General features: G+C 40.3%; 1 long non-coding RNA gene and 1 pseudogene across 2 annotated transcripts in view; one reads left to right on the top strand and one right to left on the bottom strand.

The window, feature by feature from the left end:
• Nucleotides 1-570: 570 nt before the first annotated feature.
• LOC128628311 (uncharacterized) overlaps nt 571-21,442 on the top strand; it is a 124,114-nt gene continuing 103,242 nt past the window's right edge. For both annotated transcript variants that reach the window (XR_008392661.1, XR_008392660.1), the window contains exon 1: nt 571-734. This is a non-coding gene — a long non-coding RNA (uncharacterized LOC128628311). The remainder of the gene's footprint in view (nt 735-21,442) is intronic.
• On the bottom strand, nt 19,204-20,738 carry LOC119042681 (importin subunit alpha-8-like; annotated as a pseudogene).

Below are 21,442 nucleotides of genomic sequence, written 5' to 3'. Positions count from 1 at the left end.
ATTCCAGACAGTGAGGCAACATTGGGTATATAAGATATTTTGGACAAAAGAGAAAAGGGGGTTGGGGAATTAGATTTCAGAAGTAAGAATGGACAATTTTTAGGTAGCTGAAGAACATACAGGGAAGGAAAATTCTTGATGAAACCCTCTAGTTTACCACATTTAATTCACATTAGGCTAAGGCAGCATCCTAAGATCAGCTTCCTGAATCAGTTTTCTCCCTGAATCTCTTGGGCAGGAAATGGGGGAGGGTCAAAGGTTCTTTCTGAGTCTTATTTCTTTATAAAGAGCTTAAAATGTCTCCCAAAGCAGATTCGGGGTGGCAGCATTTGAGTCCCTTCACTGCCTACAATGTCTATGCTTCGTTACTGGAGCTCATTTCTGCAGCCCCTCCCCTCACCATCTCATTGTTTGCTCTCTGTCCTCTGCTGTGCCCTCACCTTTCACTTTGCTGTTGCCAAATGCCTTTGGTCTGTCTTATCTCCCTCCATGAGCTCTAATTAGCCTCCTCACAACCCCATAAATCAGCTGCCCCCACTCCTCTGGTTTGCTTCCTCTTGGAGGCTGCAGGCTCACCTTTCCCTTCCCAGATGACAAATCAGCCATTAATCTTGGTTTGAAAAACGTTTATTGGCCGACTTCCTCCAGTAGCTTCTGAACTGTTTGCAAATAAAGAGGAGGGATTTTTGGTGACCTCAGTAGAGATAGGAACTCACAGGTGGATTTATTCTCAGGTTTGATTTTTCTCTTTTCCTTTTTTTTTTTTTTTCGTGAAAAGGGTAAATATACTACTCTGTCTCTCAGTGCTTGTGATTTCTTATTTTTGAAAAGATTTAAGATCTGTTGGTCTGTAGTGTGTTTGTTTGCATGAATAAGGCTGGTTTGTTGCTATGTATGCATCGAGACGGGGTGACCTGCGGGGTAATGAAGAGGGTGGTTGGACTGGACGTTCAGTGACTCTGAACAGTGCAAACAGGGCACCATTATGCTGTTTTTATGGTCAACAGACAATGGCTGCAGAGAGTAAGCTAAAAAAGTTCAGGAATTGGAGTGCTTTAGGCCTCTGATTTAGCCTTTGCATTTCCTCTGTGTGATGTCCAGATGTGAGAGTGCTCTGGTCTCCCTTCCTTCTTAGGCTCTAGGACTTTGAGTCATCTCGTAGTCCAGATTCAGTCTCTGGGGAGCAGGACGAATTTATCAGCAGAGGTGTGTTTTTAAGGATGTAGGGAATAAAACTGGGAAGCTCATGGGATGATAGGAAGACCGCATCCTGAGAAAGAATCTTTGTAAAGGGAAGACCAAACTTTCAAGTGTCATGGGTTGGAGATGGGTTGTGTGTAAGATGTGGGGTATTGGGTTCTTTAGTTTCATCTCTGTTTTAACACAAAAGAAATTTGTGATGTGGGCATTTGGGGTATAGGACTAGGGCAGTGGGGGAGATGTTTTCATGGTCCTCGGGCCCCATTCAGATTGCGCCTTATAGAAACAATTAATGGGGCTTCATAACTTCCACACTATAAGGTGTTCTACACCAAAATAGTGATGATGAAATTTGTAATCTTGATATTCATTGTTTGATGGACACACACTTTAAATTTACCAACAGTAAATTTAGACTGAGGATTACCCATTCAACTGATTTTTAAGAAAATCTACTTTTTATTCACCAGGGTTTTTTAAAAAAGGAGACCATGTGTATGCTATAAAATTTGTTTAGCAATTTGTTCTTTCTTCCCCGTGCTCTTTAACCCTCAGAGATAGTTAGTGTCTCCCTCATCACTGGAAAGGTCTTGAGAATTGGAGCATTGTCATTTTCATCTTTATGTCATCATCTCTCTCCCCAGGCTCATCTATTCATTGTTTTCTTATATTTCAATTGATATATAAATTACTTACAATGACATGCACAGATCTTTAGTGTGAGTTTAATAATTTTTGACAAGTTCATACACATATGTAACCCACAGAACATTTCCATTACTCCAAAAAGTTCCTCTGGGCTCCTTATCAGACAGTCCTTCTCCCCTTGCCAAAACCAACTACTTTCATTTCTATCACTGTATATTCACTTGCCTGTTTTAAAACTTCATAGAGTTGGAGTCATACAGCACATATTCTTTTGTGTCAGACATTCTTTACTTCCCATACTTAAAAAAAATGATCCATTGATTGATGACTGACGTGGTTGGGAAGATGATCTTGACCAATTCACAGAATTTTTACTCTCATGGAAAGGGTCATTGCCACAGGGTCCATCTGGGATATCCAGGATAGCTAAATAATTAGCACCCATTTTGAACAAGTTCTTGAGAATAAAAGAAACTTCCCACCTATTATGTGTGTGCAGAGTGGTGTGGGGTGGGGTGTTAGGGTGCATTGTTTTCTTCCTAGTACTTGGAAGGTACTTTTCATTGGAAGTGTTTTTATAGACAGCCTGTAAGTTCACTGAAACAATTCTATAACTACTGTACTTTTTTCCGGGGCTGTTCTTTGTTGAGGAGGCTTCTGTGGGCTGGCTAAAATGTTAATCCTTTGTGCAGAATATACCTGCTGAATGACTTGCAAATGAACCTAGTCTGTTGAAAATGAAGAGGTGCCTTGACCGTGATATTTGTTGTTTTATCACAGTGTCTGGGGTGCAGGTCCTGGCTGTGGAGAATTTTCTACCCATGCTGTTTCTATGTGCTCTGCCCCTTCCTTAATCCCAGGCATTTTAGGTTTGGCTGGCCTTGCTCACATGTTCAATTAATTTATAAGGGTGGATGTTATACCAGTCTAGCTGTTTGGGGTTGTACCTAAGGCACAGGCCAAAAAGTCACCTTAGTACTTATTTAATTTATCTCTCTTTGCCAGTGGTGAACTGTTAATGATTAATGTTCTGTCCTTCAAAGTGGAAGATAATCATTCTGCCCCAGAGATTTTGTTTTATTTTAAGTTTATACTTTCTTCTAGCAATGCTTATTGACTTGTGCAGTTAGACTGTGTCATTAGGTGCTTAGACATCACAGAATTTTAGAGTATTGAGTCCTTTTGGGGGTCAGTTTTTTAATAAAAAATGAGAATGTATGTCAGAGTTTTACTTGATGCTTGAAAGTCACTTCATTATCATATGTATGTGTACATATATAATATTATCACTTATATAATATTCATGCAAATATGAAAGTCAGGAGAGCCATGTATTACAGTAATTAGTTTGTTAAGTTCCACTGATAATAAGTAGCCACTACATTCTTCAGAAATGGATGGTGTTTGAAGCAGAGGGTTTTGTATCTCAGTTGGGTGACTCAGAGAGAAGCTGACTTAACATATCATAACAATGATGTATTTGTATATGTAATATATAAATATATAATAACAATTAGTTATTTTGTTTGACATTATTAAAATTTCTGCAGTCAAGGAATTGGGAATCATCTATGTTCTGTTTGAACTTACTACTTCTGGCTTTTGGCCTTCTGTGTTTGATAACCCCCAACATTGACTCTTTACTCTTCAGGTAAAAGAGAGAGGGAGGTGACCCTCATCCTGCCTCAGGTCTCAGGAGACCCTCCTGTTGATGCCTGTGAGAGCTGAACATGTGTATCTGAGGGGAGGCTATGGATCTGCTGGCTATAGAAGAAGTCGTCCTTGACTGTGAAATAGAGAGTTTAAAAAACAGCTTTACCCAAGGGCCCAAAGCTAATGATTCCAGAGTGTTGACTATGATATCAGAGTAAACAATAGCAGGCTTTCATAGTGTTTACTTAGCTCTGCAACTTATAAAGGAATTGCTTGTGCTTCCATCCATACCACATTGCTGGCTTATGTCACAACAGTCTCAAACTTAACAGCCTTTGAAGCAATTTAAATGACTTTGGCCTTTTGTTTAGGTTGTGGGTCAGTGCAGAAAGGAAGTTTTCTATAAACCACCATGATTTTTGCCTCAAATTGGAATGGGCATGTATTTGATTAGAATTTCTTTTATATCCAGAAATGGTGTCAACAGACTGGATAGAAGTGTCAAACAGGAGGGGCAAGTGCTTTAAACTCATCAGATGTTCACACTCCTTATTCTGTTTAATCTAAACCATGGCAGACAATGTGAGATGTTTAATTATGGTTTAAATAATTCCAGCGAAGCATATTTTATTCAAATGTGCTCATTCTATTGTGTTTTTATAAGTAGCGTCAGCTGTACTGGTCTTACTACACCCAATGGCTGCTGTGAAATTTCTCAAATAGAGACATTTTCTAAAACAAAATAATTTTGAGCTCTAATTGCACATGATACCATTTTTAAAGAAGCAGGCTGGTACTACATTGAAATAAAATTAGCCACAAAGATTTTGGCCAGAGCTAATAAATGACAACTGATAGAAAATTAGCATATTGAGTATTCTGGATATTATTATTATTATTATTATTATATTCATTTCTCCAAACTCTTTTTGAGGTGTATAGGGGAAAGATGTACATACGTTTGATAAACCTTATTTTGCTAATGTAAAACCTGAAGTTCAACAGACTTAAGCCATGTAGATAAAGTCACCCAATAACAGAACCTGCGAGTAAGTCCTAAGCTTCTCGATTCCTTTTCCTGGCCTTTTGTCAATTGGCTGCAGTGTTCAGGGCACCATGCCAGACTCAAGTGAACAGTCAAAACTTTTTTTTGCAAATTATGGCTCTCCTCTGAGCCTCTCCACTGCCTTTGAGTCTTGTCACCAACCATTTAGGTTTACTTCCACCCCTACCTCATCCTGTCACCACACATGAACTCAGTAAATGCCAAGCCATTGCTATATTTTATACTTTACTTGGCCCCTTCTCCCAATAAGGTTTACCTAATGCCGTGCTCTGCTTCCCTAGAGCCAAACTTAACAGTGTGAGAAGTGAAAGGGAGATAACAACAGGGCTTGTCATGGCACCATGCATATCTGAATATTTTCTGGAGAGCAGAGGCTTCTTTCATACCTTGGGTCAAAGCAAACCCACAGGTTTCATCCTAAAAAGTCAACACTCTCTCGTATGGATAGTTGGTTCTGAATAAATTGTGAGTGAACAAATGAATAATTCAAGTCCAACATACATATTCTAAAGGGGGAGAGTAAGGCCCAGAAAAGTGGAATAGTCTGAGGCCCCAGTGGCAGAGCAGAGACTAAAAACAGATCTTTTATAGGCTGCTCTTGTTACTATTCCATACTGACCTCTTTCAAGGTTAGTTTTAGAAAAACTTCCAGAGAAACCTCATCCTCCCTTGTTCAGTCTTCTGCCTCCCCTTGACCTATTACTTCCTCCGTACATCTTAGCACTTGATTCCACTGAATGCATTACTTTTTAACATTCCATTTTTCACTATTCTTATTCGAGCTCAATTCCTGGCATATCAAGTATACTCTGTGTTTGTTGAGAAGTGAAGTGTAAAGGTCCTGAAAAGAAGGGAGACACCTGCCTTCTATTTCTGTTGTGTTTATGCAGTTCACAAATGTGTCATAGGCACATAGTAGGTTTTCAACAAAGATTTATTAAATATAATTAAATTTTCTGGTAGCTGAGCAACTAGACAGACGGGTAGATAGATATAAATTAGCCACACAGATTTAAACCATGTGTTGATCATTGAAAAGTTGTTTCATTTTTGGCCAAGATAAATGCTTTCTTAATGTGCAAAGAAATCTATAATTTTCTGTGCTTTGAATTAAAGCTCCTACTTCCCAGGTTTCCTGCCTGCTTCTGGCTGCTCTTAATGAGCTAATTTACCCCACCGAGGTGAGAGATTTCCTCTTGGGAAAGGGTTTAGATGTGCTTCTCTCACATCCAGGGCCCCAGAGCGTTTCCTTTACAGGGCTTTAAACACGCAGAACACATTTAAGAGAGAAGCCAAGAAACAAATCTGTTATTTTAGCTTTATTCCCTCTTTGATCACACTCACTGGAGTGGCAGGCCTGGAGACTGTTCGGAGAAGGGCTGGGTCTCTTTAGGAAGCCCAGTTCAGGGGGACCCACCCAGCTCCACACAATGGAAATAAAGTTGTCAGGCCTTTGAGGTGGCTGTGAAGATTTATTCTTCCTGGGCAAATTGGTAAGACATTTATATTTTAAAAAAATGCTTTGATGAATCTGATAAGGAAGCCCCTGGTTCGAATGTGGAAAAACATTCTAGAGCTTTTTCCACTGCTAAACTGTGTTCTCAACATTCATTGCGAAGCTTGACCTGTGGAAATGAACTTTCCCTTCAAATTAATGACAAGACCATAAAAGGACCATTTGGGGATTATAGAACGCCTGCTGTCTTAGAGTGTAAGTTTCTATGAGGCAGGAGGTTTTAGAAAACTTGCTGTACTCGACATCTTTTCCACACATTTCTCACTTCTCAGTAGCCCACAAGTCTTCTGATTGTTTAGTATGGATCCATCACTACCAGCAGCTGAAGCAATGAAAGATGCACCTCTTTTTTAAAAAAAATCATGCATGTAATGGAAATAGTTTCTGTCCTTCCTAAGTTCAAGTGTTGTTTGTTTTGAAAGAAGTGCCGCACGCTATTCTGTGTGTTGGTCACATTCAGGTCTCGAGGGATCTAGGGGAAAAAATGGAAACTGGTGTGAAATATCTTTCTCTTATATTTCAGAAGGCTTTTTAGCCAGGAACATCTGCCAACAACCCTGAGATGGTGCTCTTAATGTCCTTGAGTTACGCAGATCATTATGAATAGCTCTTACAAGGCTGTGAGCTCCAGAAAGAAAAAATCATGGACATTTATCAACTGAAACTGGCAGAAAATCTACAATCATTTGGGAGTTTTCTTGGGAAAAGTGGAAAAGTGTCCTTTAATTTTGTTATTGGGACAGCTCTGTCTTGGGGTGCAAGGGGCAATGTGGCTCCTTAGAGAACCCACGGGCTTGTGACAGATGGAACCAAATTTGCATTCCTTTGCAGGTACTTATTTTCTGTGTCACTTTAGGTATAGTCTTAATTTTTCTTGCGCAATTAGCTCAACTGTAAAATTAAGGTAATTGCATTTTGCTGGTTGGAGCTATTCAGGTTGAAAGGATCAAAGGCAATCTTAGGTTACACTGGCGATCAGGGATTAGTAAGAGAGACAAAGGCAAGTAAGGAAATGTGGCCAATGATCACCAGGCAGAACACAGCAGTCCTGTCATAAAACGCCCTGCTATGTTAGTGGCACAGTTTCTTTTTGTCTCCTTCTCTCTCTGTCTGCCTGTCTCCACTCTGCCTTCATGCCTTTTTTTTCTCTTCTACTCTTTTCTATCTCTCTCCCTGTCCTTGTCTTGCATTCCAAACTCACCACCGAATCTCAAGGTCATCACCCAACAGGAAGTCCTCTATTGGGCAGGGTTCCCAGGCCAGGCTTCCTTGAAGCTGGTTTCAATCCAGGAGCCAATCCCTGGAACCATCTTCAGTAGTCAGGCCCTCAGGGTCACATGACATCAAACACTTTGTTCAATAGGGGATTACTTTGTTCAATAGGGGACTGTGCTTGATAATCTCCATTTGCCCCTCCAGATCCAATCTCCATTCTTCTCTGCCCTGACATGTGTCTTGGGGGGCTGATTCCCTTAAATTATGTTGCCTGTGTTCCTTTGCTGTCTTATTTCCTATTTGGTTTAGCTAATAGTAAGCATCGGAAGGAAATCAGATGATAGAGGAAAGAGAAGTCGGGGTCTTCTTCATCTCTCCCCAACCTGGTTATGGTTTTTATAAAATTTATTTCAATTTTTAATCTTTTTAGAGAGAGGGAAAGGGAGAGAGTAAGACAGGGTGAGAAAAATCAGTATGAGAGAGAAACATGGATTGGTTGCCTTCTGTATGAATCCAGAGGAAGACTGACCCCGCAGCCCAGGCATGTGCCCTGACCAGGAATTGAACTGGCAGGCTTTCGACTTGTGGGATGATGCCCAGCCAACTGAGCCAGACCAGCTGGGGGCTTGGTTATGGTTTAGACACTGCTCAGCTTAGCCTCTGTCCATCATCCACTCTACCATAGCCACAACTGTCTAGCATTTTTATGTGTTCTTCTTCAGCCTGAGGGGTTATGGCACTTTTTATGGATCCTGGGGGCTTCACCATCCCTAATTTTTTCCTGAACTTTGACCACAGTTTTATAAATAATTCCTTAATTTAAACTGCATCAATGAACACCTTGAGTGGGCCCAGGTCTTACTTGTCGGAACCTTGATTGATGCAGGGATTACATTTATGGTGGATCTAAATAAATCATGTGCTGTCCAGGACAAACACTTGAATTCAGGGATAGTTGTAAGAATTTTTTATGTTCCTAAGGACCTAGTGTCTCATGAGACTCAATACTTTGAGGCTTCTATTATTACTTTTGTCCTGTTTGTGGTGAAGAAGCTGATCAATACTGTATGGGTAGGAGACAAGAAGTCTCCTCATGTGTCTCATCTAGTTTCTTCAATAACCTAAAAGTGCTCACTTCCCAGATAACAATAATTATAATAACAGACACGGGTGGCAGGCACAATGTTGAATTTTCTGTAGCAAATTCAGAGATGGGAATGTGGCACGTGTTTGTGAGATATTATAGAAGGGATGGGGGGAAATGGGAGGGAGGTGAGGAGACGGGGCAGGGGGGGCTGGGATGGGAGAAATAGACAAAAAACTGTACTTGAAAAATAACTAAATGAAATTTTAAAAAATTAAAAAAGAAGGGATGATATGGGCGCCTGTTGCTATTACATTATTAAAGCAACATAAATTTCATCTGAGCTGAGGTATGAGGAGAGCAGGAGTGGTAACTAAAATTAGGAAGAAATAAATAAGAAATAGGGAGGTTATTATTGGATTGTTGCTTCTTTCCCTTTGCAATAAAAAGTCTGGGGTAACCAAGCGTTTGTGACAGAAAACAAGAAAGAGATCACATTTATAGCTAATTTGGAAAAAAAAATTCTAAAGTGTTAACCATGGAGAGTGTCTCAGATGTAGCATATTTCAAGTGTCTTTTTTTTTTTACAGATGATCGAACCGAGGCCTAGAAGGCTCAATGCCTAGGTCACGTGAGCAGCAAATGTCCTCAGTAGACGTAGCAAACAGTTGGTCATGGCAGTCTTGTTTCACAGCTGAAACAAGACCTCAGAGTACTCCACACAGTGTTTAGGCAGGTACCACCTTGGAATCCACTTGCCATTCCCTGGAAGAGAAATGGCCTCTCAGCCTTAAGGATTAGTGATTGTAACTCTTGTTAGTGACAGAGCACGATGGTTGGGGTTTCGTCTTTGAAATCTTGAGTTTTCAAGTTTCATAATTACACAGATTAGCTGAAATATAGTTTCCTAATGACACATGTAATTCATCTTATGCTGCAACAGCATATGTGAGAGGAAAGGAAGTTGCATACCTAAGAGAATATTCAGCATTTGTCACCTAGTTTGAAAGTTACCCAGGCTTATGAGTTCTTTCTTTTTCTTCTTTTGCCACCTCTCTTTGGTCTATTTACCACCAATTAAGACCACCTACATAAGGCCAATTAGAGAAAACCCAAATCAAGCTCCTTTTCTTTTCCTTTTTTAGCCAAAACATTTGGGTGGCCTGAAGTTTCTAGACTATTTGCTTCTAATTTTATTCCTTGTCATTTATCTGCCACCCTGGTGAAAGTCGGCATTGGTTTTAAAAAACAAACAACTGTGCCCCTTTACTCATATCACACATCATTCAATCATTTAAAAACAAAAACATGCCCTGGCTGGTGTGGCTCAGTGGATTGAGACCCAGCCTGCAAACCAAAAGTTTGCCAGTTTGATTCCCACTCAGGGCACATGCCTGGGTTGTGGGTCCCCAGTGGGGGGTATGTGAGAGGCAACCACATACTGATATTTCTCCCTCTGTCTTTCTCTTTCCCTTCCCCTTTATCTAAAAATAAGTAAATAAAATCTTTTTAAAAACCCATAAAAACATGAAGATTTACAAATAAAACTAAAGAGGTGTTTTTCAAATTTCTTTTCCTATCATTGATTTATGAGGTTGAATCATGTAAACTTGTTGATATTCAACTGTTTTTAAACTACCAAAAGTAGCAATTTCATATGGTACAATCAAAAACTTATCACTTACACCCTTGCAGTCTTTTATAGAAATCCCTGAAAATCTAAGTCCACAAGTGGTAATTTTGGTGGTTATCAACACTGAGTTCATCTGAGAGCAATTATGTGCCATACAGTGGTGACCAAAGATATCTGTCCTCATTAAGTCAGTATCAGATCAAGGGAGGACCACCGAGTTCAGCAGTTAGCTTATTCTGTGCAAAGGTGGTAAGACCTATGCGGAGCAGATGCCCTGGAACTCCAGGGAGTGCTTTTCACATTCCAGTTAATGTGTGTGATGGTCATGGAACAAGGAGATCATCTTCCTCCTATAAATTACTATGCTGTACAGTAAATATTGGAACTACAGGTCCTACATACTTAAGCAGTTAACTGAAGTTGATGTTGGCCAGATTCTCTATGGAGCCTCTGATATGAATGAGAAAAATAAGACAGATATGAGAAAGATTCAAGTCTCAAGCACTCTGCCTGTGGGCTACATAAGCCTTGTCAAGGGTTTTGTTTGGAGTTTGGTTTCACCCAGTTGTCTAAAATCTGTCAGCTGTGTGCATTCCCATGACGTGCCCAGACCTTGTGAAGATGGTTGCCATTCAACTCTAAATGTAAGGATTTGAGAGATAGCAATAATATAGTAGTTTGGAACTTGGGCTCTGGCCTTTGGAGTTAACAGGAACAAGGTTCTCAACCCAGCTTACCCAGTTTTGTTCCTCTGCAGGGGTGTCAAACTCATTTTCACCAGGGGCCACATCAGCTTCACGGTTGCCTTCAAAGGGCCAAATGTAATTTTAGGATTGTGTAAATGTAACTACTCCGTAACAATTAAGTGAGAGCTTGGAGTTGCTGCTGGGTAGAAACAGGGTGGGGGCCAGATAAAAAAAGGTGGAGGGCTGGATTTGACCCGTGGGCCTTGTGTTTGCCATCTGTGCTCAAGGGTTATGTAAAAGCAATTTACTTGGTCTGGCTTAGCCTCAGTTTTACCAATTGTACAATGGTTAGAGCAACTGTTTATGAGTATACTCTGTAAGTTATTAGCTAGTATGTTAAGTGCTTTGTGAGAGATATCTAATACCAAGAAATTTTAGTAGTACAGTCAGTCTTCAAATAACAACATTGATAGGTTCTCCAAATTTAAAGTGAAACAATGTATTTGTAATGAAAGGACATTGAGTAAAATGACATGAATCAAGCACCTGCCCCAGTTGTTATTGGTATGATATCCCCCCATACAGTTTGTGAAGTGGGGTGCACATGGTACCCTGCCCAAATCCTTTTTACTTTCCAAGTGTACCTGTGCCAGCTTCTGCCAACAGCTTGATGTGTGACCTTCAGAAGGTGCCTCTAGGCATTTGGAGCTGCCTCATCCACACGACTACCCATGAGGGCCTGAGAGTCAGCATCCCCAGCCAGCCCCAGACTGACTTTTGTAGCCAAGGACATACAGGGGTGAGACCATGAAAGTCATGCACCTTTGCTCATTTCAGGATAGTCTCCTGAGGTATGATTTTTGCTCTGGAGCTCCCCATGGGATCACATACAGGGCGGCTATTTACAGAAAAATTTAACTCTTGCTCAGCTTTGTCCCCTTTCCTGCCCAGCAACCTGTTTTCTCCTGAAAGTACTCCCTTGAATAGATCACTGGTGCAGGAATCCTCACCTCCTGTGTCCTCACAGAACATGATCCACTTAGGAAGGTATTGCCTTTCACCCAAACAAAACCTTTGAGGTAGGAATCCCATTTTACAGATGTGGGAATAAAGGCTCAGGAGGGCCACCTGACTCCCCAAAGTTCACTCAGCTAGTAAATTACAGCAGGCACCTGGACACCTGCCTCCAGTTGCCCTGTCCTGGGAGTTTCACCTGCCTCCAAATCATTTAGCTTCATTCCCCTCATTTCTACTTACGTATAAGAGGAAGGCTAGAGGGAAAGATCTTTTGAGGCCTTTGGTATTGAGGAGGCAGAGGAAAACTTGATGTAGGTTAAAGGGCTGAGAATCTTATCACAAAGACTGGATCCTGTTGCTTTTGAAACCTCATAGCAGAGAAAGATTCACTGATAGCAACAAGAAGGGCCTTGGAGGGAACCTGAGGGCTGTTGTATTTCTCCATGCAGGGTACTCTGCAGCCTGCTGGATGCTGGCATTGGCTTGCTTCATGCTTAAACTGCTTATTAAAGTCTAGACGCAACATAAAAGCATGTAAATTGGTTCCAGCCATCTCTAGTAAAAACTTCAACTGGAGCTGGGAAGTGATTGGAGCATCTCTTGGTGTAATTAAAATTGACTCTTAAAGTTTCTTTAGCTTAATTGGTAACACTTTCTTTGGAAGTTGGTGAAAGCGTCTTGCTGGGAAGGTTAAATGCATTTCTGTGTATAAGATCAGTATTCAAATATATGGACACATTTACAGTTATGTTCTACCCGGGTGGTCTTTTTTCCCCCTGCATCTTTTCTATTTAAGATTTATGCTGTCATTCACCACAGTCTAAATGTGTTTTGATAAAAAGAAAAAAAATGAACCGTTGCTGACGCATTTCAAACAGCGAGTTGGTAATATTTTGAAGCTTTCAGTAAATTGAACAGCAGTTTGGCTTAACCCAAGCTCCTTCTTTCCCCTAAGCCCTTCACTTTGGAGTTAGTGCTTGCACTGTGTCTGTTATTGTGGGGTTTAAAAAATATAGTACTTTCTCTCCCACCTTTTAAGTTCTTCTAACTGACCTAATAACCAAAGTAATAGAGACAGATTAACAGGAAAAAATCAAAATTTTAATACATGTGCATGGGGAATTGACACACACATGAAAAATTTAAAGACAGTGAGGCAACACTAGGTATATATAACATTTGGACAAAAGAGAAAAAGTGAGGGGGATGGGGCCTCATGTTTCATAAGTGGGAATAGGCAATTTGCAGGTAGTTGAGGAAGAGCTGAACTTAGGGCAGGCAAATTCTTGCTGGGTGACTCAGGAACAATGAGACACAGTGGGAATCCAGTAAACATGCTTCTGCTTGCTTGGAGCTTCCTGTCTAATGCTAAGGTGATTATGTTAAGGTTCCCTTCCTGAAGCAGGCCTCCCCCCCACACCAGCCCCCACCTTCCCCCATTTGAATCTCTTAAGCAGGAAAGGAGGAAGAATCAAATGTTCTTTCTGAATCTTTTACCTCTTAATAACCAGTTAAAAATTGAAGGCAGTATTAGGCTTGCAAAACTTTGGTCCCTTCATTATGCAAAAATTGAAAGTAGCTGCTACTGTTAGCTAGGTCCAAAAGTAGAAAGCCAGCACTTTCTAAGATGGTCATGTCCTTCTAGCCGCCAGACCCATTTGACACTATTATCTGAGAACACGTGTTTATGCACAGGAATGTGTTTATGTGTGTTGGGAATTTTCTCAGTTGGTTTGGCTTGTTGGGGGCCCTGTCAGTGTAGTAATAGGTTCTGATAGTAAAAAGTTGATGCTTTAAAATTTTTGGAGAGTAATCAGTATGAAGTTCCCAATTGCTTGGACCAGCCTTTTCAGACTTGGGGGAAGACATGCGTGGTTTTACATTCCTGACCATTCACTGTTTATAGTTTTTAGGGCATGGCTTGGTTTTTGCCTTAGGACCCACCTGTGCAGAGCAGGGAACAGCCAGACCATCTTCACATCAACCCCAAAATTGCCTCTTTCTTTGTGTGTGTGTGTGTGTGTGGAGGGGAGGGGCCACAAAACCATGTTTTGATGATCATGACAGAAATCACTCTGGCCTGCAGATCTGAATGGAGATATATTTTTATATGGCTTTAGTATTCATATAGATGCAATTTTGAATTAACAATCTGTTTTTAAAAGTAAATAATAAAAATAAAAATTTCCCATTAGTCATCTACTTATTGTAGAACATTGAAAAAATACAGAAAAGTACTGTATCATTGCTCCAAGACAATGCCTGTTAACATTTTAGTTTTATTTCTTCAAAGTATATACCTGCATTTCTTTTCTTCCTACATAATTTGATCAAATCATATATATATATATATAATTTTGCTTTCTGCTTCTTTGTTTCATATGATTTAAGCATCTAATTACTGTAAACTTTTGATAAATATTTAAATGGTTACATTATGTAGTTCATTAACAAGTTATAATTTGCTTTAACATCCTCTTGTCAGAAGATAATGTTCCCTATTTCTTGCTATTATATTGCTGCAAATGGGCATGTTAATTGTAAATTCAGTTTTTTTCTGTGTCCAGCGTAATTGCCTTACTAGAGATTTCTAAAGATAAAATTGTGTTATTAAAGGAAATGAAAGAATTTAAGGCTCTTAAAATATTACCAAATAGATTTTCAAAGTGTTGTATTAATTTATAGTCTTATAGGGCTACCACTCTTGATTTTGATTATTTTGATAGGAAAATGGCATTTGTTTAATTGATACATTTTTGATTAACAGGATTGTCTAACTCTGTTTCCTTACAAGTGAATTATATGTTCTCATACTTTGCTCATTTAATTTTGGAATCTCAGTGTGATACAGGGTGCAGCCAGGCTCCCCCCCCAAAAAAAAAGATTTAGAAAGGTGTCCAGAATTCAAAGTGTATAGGAATATTGGAGAGACATATAAGATGTCCTCACCCCCCCCCCCCCGGGAAGAAACGAATGGAGCCAGGCCATTGAGAGCTGTTTTGCATAGCAACAGTTTTGCAGCTAACCTCTGGAATGATTATTTAACATATCTATAACCTTTAACTGGTTTCATAGATATGTTAAATAGCTGTGGCCAAGTTTGGAGCCAGGGAGAAGGGAGGAGCAGGGGACTCAGAAGAAGGTAACTAGGGTCGTTGCCCCTGAGTGAAGGAGAAGGGAGTAGCTGGGACTCAGGATGGAACTAGGGTCGGCGCTCCTGAGTGAGGGAGAAGGTAGTGGACTGGGACTCAGGAGGCTGTAACTAAGGTCTGCACTCCTGAGTGAGAAGGGTTTGGACTCAGGATGGAACTAGGAGCTGCGCTCCTGAGTGAGAAGGGTTTGGACTCAGGATGGAACTAGGAGCTGCGCTCCTGAGTGAGAAGGGACTCGAGCTGATAATGAGGGGCTGCACTACTGAGTGAGAAGGGTTTGGACTCAGGAGGGTAACGAGGGACTCCTGAGTGAGAAGGCCTGTGTGAGAGCTTGGAAAAGACTGGCTCCAGGACATGAAGGGTCCCCGCTTGGCCAGATGAGAGAAAGCCACACGGTTTCAGCAGGGTGAGGACCCCCTCTCGGTGAGGTGAAAGAGGGAGCCACGTGGTTTTGGCAGGGTGCGGACCCCCTCTTTCCCAGGTGAAAGGGAAGAACCACGTGGCTTTGCCAGAATGGAGATCCCTGCAGCCAGGTGAAGAAGACAGCCACATGCTTTTGGTGGAGTGCGGACTCCTGCAGCTTTGGTAGAAGAGGCCCACGCGGCTTTGGGGTGCCCCCTTTGTCTGCGGGGCCTGAAAAAGCAAGAGAGACTTTGACTGGAACTGGGTACAAAGGACTCTTGCCAGTGGACCATGAGAGGGTACCACGGTACTTTGGATTAACTCGAGATCCTGCACAGTGACACAGCTGACGGTGCCAGCAGCCTGCAATACAGACGTGTGCTCTTTTCCTGATTTACGGTACCCGGAGTTGGAGTTGGGACAGTGGGAGAAGGGAGTGCTGTGTGGGTGTAGGTGTATACCCTAAAGGACTTTGATATTTTAGTGATGGCATTAGGCCTGAATAGCATTAAATAAACATTTTGTTTCCTTTTCACAAATCTCTGGCATTAAGAGATGTCTTTCCAATTGGCGGAGGACAGAAGGGCCCAGTAGATTTTAGTATTTTGTTTTTGGGAGGGGCCCCTGTTGTGTAACAATATTTGGCATCCCTAGGTGGGCCAAATATTGTATTGCCCCTCCCTCGGACCTCTTGTTGTTCGGTAACAAGTGCTTTATTTTAATTTTTAAATTTGTATTGAATTTATTAGGGTGACATTGGTTAATAAAATTATATAAAATTCAGATATACATTTCTGTAATACATCATCTGTATATTTTATTGTGTGCTCACCACCCAAGTCAAGTCTTCTTTCATCATCACCATTTATCCCCCTCTGTATCCTCTTCTACCAGCCCCTTCATGTCTTTCCTGCTGGTATTTACCATGCTGTTTTCTGTGTCTGAGAGCATTTTTTTTCTTAATCTTTTCACCTTTTTCACTCAGGCCCTTAGTCCCCCTCCTATCTGAGAGCTGTTAGTCTGTTCTCTGTGTCTATGAGTCTGTTCCCATTTTATTTGTCAATTAATTTTGTTCATTAGATTCCACATATTAGTGAAAATGAATGGTAATTGTCTTTTTCCGACTGGCTTATTTCATTTAGCATAATAGTCTCCAGGGCCATCCATATTGTATCAAAAGGTATGAGTTCCTTGTATTTTTATAGCTGAGTAGTATTCCAGTGTGTAAATGTACCATCATGTTTTTATCCATTCATCTACCAACAGGCACTTGGGCTGCCTTCACATCTTTGCTATTATAAATAATGCTGCAGAGAACACAGGGGTGCATATATTCTTTCACATTATTGTTTGAGTTTCTTTGGATAAATTCCCAGAAGTGGAATTGCTGTGTCTAAGTTAGTGCCATTTTTAGTTTTTTTTAGGTAATTCAATATTGTTTTCTACAGTGGCTGCACAAAGCTGCATTCCCACCAAAAGTGCGCAAGGGTTCCCTTTTCTCCGCATTCTTGCTGATACTTATTTTGTGTTGATTTATTGAGGATAGCCATTCTGACAGCTGTGAGGTGGTATCTCATTGTGGTTTTAATTTGCATCTCTCTGATGATTAATGACATTGAGAATCTTTTCATGTATCTATTGGCCATCAGTATATCCTCTTTGGAGAAGTGTCTGACATTCAGGTCATTTTCTCATATTTTAAATTGGATTATTTCTTTTTTTTGGTGTTGAGTTGTATAAAATTTTGTAAATTTTGGATATTAATCCCTTTGCAGATGTGTCATTGATGAATATATTTTTTCATCCAGTGGGTTGTCATTTATCTTTTTAAAGATTTATTTATTTATTTATTTATAGAGACAGGGGAGGGGAGGGAGAAAGAGAAGGAGAGAAACATAGATGTGAGAGAAAACATCTATTGGTTGCCTCCTGTACATGCCCAGACTAGGGACTGAACCCACAACCCAGGAATTTGCCCTGACCAGGAATTGAACCAGCAATCTTTCACTTTGTGGAATGATGCCCAACCAGCCAGTCTGGGCCAGTGTGTTGTCTTCTCATTTTTTTGACAATTTCCTTTGCTGTGACAAAATTTTATTTTGGTTTGGTATAGTCCCATTTGTTTATTTTTCTATTGTTTCTATTGTCAGAGGCTAAATATCAAAAAAAATATTGCTACAAGGAATGTTAGAGATTTTATTTCCTATGTTTTCTTCTAGGATATTTATAGTTCTTGAGTCTTACATTTAAGTCTTCAATTCATTTTGAATTTATTCTTGTGTATGATGTAAGAAAATGAACTAATTTCAGTTTTCTGAATGCATCTGTTCAAATTTCTCAACACAATTTATTGAATAGACTATCTTTATTTCATTGTACATTCTTGCATCTCTTGTCAAATATTAATTAACCATAAAGACATGTATTTATTTCTGGGCTCTCTATTCGATTCCATTGCTCTATATGTCTATTTTTATGCCAGCACCATGCTGTTTTGATTAGTATGGCCTTGTAGTATAGTTTGGTATCAGGTAGTATGATTCCTTCACATTTGTTCTTCTTTTTAAGATTGCTGTGGCTATTCAGGGTCTTTTGTGGTTCCACATACATTTTTGGAATATTCATTCTAGTTCTGTGAAATACACCATTGGCATCTTGAGAGAAATTGTAGCGAATCCTAGATTGCTTCAGGTAGTATGGCCATTTTAATGATGTTAATTCTTCCTATCTGTGAACACAGTGTATTCTTCCACTTACTTGTATCTTCTTCAGCTTCTTTCTTCAGTGTCTTATAACTTTTTGAGTGTAAGTCATTTATGGCCTTGGTTAAACTTGTCCTTTGGCATTTTATTTTTTGATGCAATTGTAAATGAGATTGTTTTCTTAGTTTCCCATTCTGTCAATTCATTATTGGCATATAAAATGCAACTCATTGCCCTGGCCAGTGTGGCTTAGTTGGTGGGAGCATCATCCCGTACACCGAAACGTTGGGGTTTAATTCTTGGTTAGGGCACACACCTAGTTTACAAGTTCGATCCTCTGTTGAGGCACATATGAGAGGAAACTGATTGATGTTTCTCTGTTACATCAGTGTTTGTCTCTCTCTCTCTCTCTTTCTCTCTCTAAAGGTGATAAACATATTAAAAAACACAACTGATTTCTGGATATTTATTTTGTATCTTGCTACTTCAGTGAGTTCAATTATCACTTCTAATAGCTTTTGGTGGAATCTTTAGGGTATATGCAGTATAATATCATCTGCAAATAATGACAGTTTTACTTCTTCCTTTCCAGTTTGGATGACTTTTATTTTTTTCTTGTCTGATTGCTTTGGCTAAGAGTCCCAGTGCTTTGTTGAATAAGAGTGGAAAATGTGCACATCCATGTCTTGTTGCCAATCTTAAGGAAAACACTTTTAGTTTTTGCCCATTAAATATGATGTTGGCTGTGGGTATGTCATACATGGCCTTTATTGCTTTATGGTATGTTCTCTCTATTCCTAGTTTGCTGATAGGTTTTTTATCATAAGTGGGTGCTTAATTTTATCATATACTTTTCCTGCATCTATTGACATGATTATGTGATTTTTACCCTTCATTTTGTTTATGTAGTATATCACATTATTGACTTGTGGATATTATACCTACCTTGCATCTCTAGAATAAATCCCCTTTGATCACAGTATATGATGATTTTAATGTATTGCTGGGCCCATTTGCTAATATGTTATTGAGGATTCGAGCATCTATGTTTACCAGAGATATTGTCCTATTTTTTTCTTTGTAGTGTCTTTATCTGCTTTTTTAAAATTTATTTTTATTTTTTTATTTTTAGAGGTGAAAGTGTCAAAAAATAATTAACATTCAGTGTTCAAAACTTTATACTGGGTACACCAAGATATAAGAGTGCTGCTTTTTAAATAAGTCACCCTTTAGGGTTTGGTCCTTGGTTTAGAAGTTCTGGAGCTCTGGTATTTTTATGTGAAGTGCTTTAAGAATTCATGATCTTGGTCCAGGGATGGTGATATTGTACCATTTTCTTCTTCCTCAGAAAAGTGGTTCTTGATTATCCTCTGAGCAGTCAGGGCAACCTGATGGTTCTTGTAAAATTGCAAAGCCCTGATTCTATCAAGCCTGCCCCATTCCTTTATCAGATGGCACAGGGATTTCTTCTTGGAGAGCTTCTCTTTTGCTTGGAAGAATAAAATGATGATGTCAAGGATGATGTGACAAACTTGGTGTCTGGGATGGTGAGCAGGTTCACCAACAGCTCCAAGACTCCAGAGTGAATAAGCTGGATCAACTAGTCCATTGTGATTCCAGTGGCAAAGTTAGCCAAGCAGCCTCTTTTTTCAGCAGAGCCACCAGAGGATGTTGCAAGCAATCAGGGGCTAAAGGTGCTGGGAGGACCCAGTGGCCACATTGCTCAGGGCCCAGGCTGCCACCTTCTGGACAGAGGACTTGGGGTGCAGCAGGAGCTGGGCCAGTATGCGCAGGATGCCCGTGTCAATGGTCAGCTGGGTCTGGTGATCTTTTGCTGTGACATTGTTGCCCACAGTGTGGAGAGAGGGGGTCAAGATGTTCAGTTCATAGCTGGCAATGAGCTCAGCTAGTATGGGCAGCACCAGCATGTCAACCACTTGACCAATGTGCTTGTTGCAGACCTCAGTGAGGTAGGACAGGGCACAGCAGGTGTCAGAGAGCACTCCGCTGTCTTGGTGCTGCAGGAGGTGGGAAAGGATGGGCAACATTTGCTTCACTGTCTTTTTGCAGGGGTATGGATTCTTGCTTCGGCACAGGTTGGACAGGGTCCATGTGATGTTCTGCAGAAATGTGATAGACACACTCACTGGTATGGTTGATGAGATCAGGACCAGCAGGTGTGGGATAGCATTGCTTGAGATAACAATGTCTCTGAATTATGGGCCATCACCTGCTATATTACCAAGGGCCCACACTGCCTGTTCACACACAGTCACATGAGGGGAAGACAGGAGCTCAACCAAGGGTTGGTGCCCCCTTCCATGGCAGCTGGAGTCAGCTCTGAAGGCCCTGAAGTGATGTTGATCAGAGCCCAGGCTGCCTCAAACTGCAAGCAGGCATGATGTGAGGATCTCAGGAACTCCACCAGCCTGGGAATGAACCCTGCTTCAACCATCAGCTTCAGAGGAGGGTTCCTTTCCTTAGACAGTATTCTCCTGGTGGCCTGGGTAGCCTGGAAACATAGTTCTGGATCTGAGTAATTCACACCATTAATTATTTTTTGCAGGATGAGGCTGACCTGGTTGTCCCTTCTTTAGAAGCTGGGTCAATGGAGAGACTGGTGATGTTTCTTTTCTTGAAGGCCTGCTCATGTTTTTTTTTTTTTTTGGTCTTCTGGAGCTGCAGGCTGATTGATACCTGCTGCATCTTTGCTTTGGTACTTAAATTTTCTTAGCTTCTCCTCTGGAGCTTCTAAAGTCTGCATGTTGACTGGAAGAAGTAAACCACCTGGCAAGGAGCTGCAACCTTTATCTGGTTTTGAAATTAAGATAATGCAGGCCTCATAAAATGAGCTTGGGAATCTTTCCTGCTGCTGAATTTTTTGTAACAGTTTAAGAGCAATAGGTGTTAATTCTTCTTTGAATGTTTGGTAAAAATTATCTGTGGAGTTATTGAGTCCATTCCTTGAACTATTGCTTGTTGGCATTTTTTGTTGACTGCTTTAGTTTCATTAGTTGTAATCTGTCTATTCAGATTTTTGATTCTTCCTGATTAAATTTTACAAGATTGTATATTTCTAGAAATGCATCCATTTCTTTTAGGTTGCCATTTTTTGGCATATAGTTGTTTGTAATATTTTCTTACAATATTTTACTTTACTATTTGTTTTATTTTATTTAAGTTTTTTGCTATAATGGTTGCCCCTAATTTTCCTCCTTTGTCTCCTTGTACCCAGTCCCCTTACTCCCTTAGGCAATCCCCACAGCATTGTCCATGCCCATGGTCCTGCATATATGTTCTTTGGCTACTCTGTTCCCTATGCTGTACTTTACATCCCCATGACTATTCTGTAACTATCAATTTGTACTTCTTAATCCCTTCATCTTTTCCACCCATCCTTCTGACACCTCTCTCATATGGCAAATATAAAAACATTCTCTGTGTCTACGATTCTGCTTCTGTTCTGCT

The sequence above is a fragment of the Artibeus jamaicensis genome, unplaced genomic scaffold (genome assembly GCF_021234435.1).
Source record: "Artibeus jamaicensis isolate MK-2021 breed Jamaican fruit bat unplaced genomic scaffold, CSHL_Jam_final contig_685, whole genome shotgun sequence".
Taxonomy (NCBI): Eukaryota; Metazoa; Chordata; class Mammalia; order Chiroptera; family Phyllostomidae; genus Artibeus; species Artibeus jamaicensis.
The sequence above is the reverse complement of the archived record's forward strand: the minus strand, read 5'-3'. Positions and strand labels throughout refer to the sequence as shown.